Raw genomic sequence first — 871 nt, forward strand, 5'->3', positions numbered from 1 at the left:
CCCAAAATAAGCAGGATTACGTTAATTGCTCATTAAATTGAAGGGACTGGCCAGGAGATGAATGAAGAATATAAGATCTACTGTTTGGTAAAGCTTTATTTGATTTCAGCAGTGACCATTTTAGATGCAGTTGTGCAGTTTGTTCTGATGAACAGTTAAACACTAAGTATATAAACATGAACACTGAATTACCAGAAGTGCAAACTTGAAGAACACGGCAACATATTTTAAAAATTCTTTGAATTTCCCTCAAACCAACCAAGGGATAATGGAGAGGTGTGACTGCCTGGACAGAAAGATGTAATGTGAGGCAAATAGCATGGTTAAAAAATGTAATATTAATAAATTTAAAGTGCAATAAAGTTAATTTTAGTTAAAATAAACACCAGGTGTTGAGTGCATATGTTAGATTTGGTGATAAGTGAAATTACACAGATCATTGTATGATTAAATGTCAGAAAGATTTTTCCCCGCATAGTCAAAAAAAGATATCTTTTGTTCTTAAATTCAAAAATCTAGATTTACTCCCATGTCGTCCTTAACTCCACAGTCACTAGTGACGAGGATCCACTTAAAAATCCTGATGTCAGATTCTGATGTGACATCATCGCATTCTGGTGAAAAGGTTTAGATTTGATACCAGGTCCTGAGGAAGAAAACAGATGCAGACATTTTGTCAACTTTCTGCAGACCATAGTAAGAGTGAGTGAAGACACTTCAAAAATAATCAAATCAAAATAAACAATTTTGTTTCACCTTTGTTGACCTTGTGTTGCTAAAAAGTTTCCAGAAGCAAAGGGTCTCGTCTTTCCCTCCGGCCCCTGTCACTATCACCTCCCCATCTGGAGACATGGCCTGAAGAAGAAGAAGA

At 35.9% G+C, this 871-nt stretch overlaps 1 long non-coding RNA gene across 1 annotated transcript; it reads right to left on the reverse strand.

Annotated features, from left to right (window-relative positions):
* Positions 1–78: 78 nt before the first annotated feature.
* Positions 79–856, reverse strand: LOC112486652 (uncharacterized). The gene is made up of 2 exons (XR_003049160.1): positions 757–856; positions 79–646 (listed from the first exon to the last, which is right to left on the reverse strand). It is a non-coding gene; the product is annotated as an uncharacterized LOC112486652 (long non-coding RNA).
* Between the last annotated feature and the right edge of the window lie 15 nt (positions 857–871).

Source organism: Cynoglossus semilaevis, unplaced genomic scaffold, assembly GCF_000523025.1.
Source record: "Cynoglossus semilaevis isolate Cse_v1.0 unplaced genomic scaffold, Cse_v1.0 C19072114, whole genome shotgun sequence".
In the NCBI taxonomy this organism is placed as follows: domain Eukaryota; kingdom Metazoa; phylum Chordata; class Actinopteri; order Pleuronectiformes; family Cynoglossidae; genus Cynoglossus; species Cynoglossus semilaevis.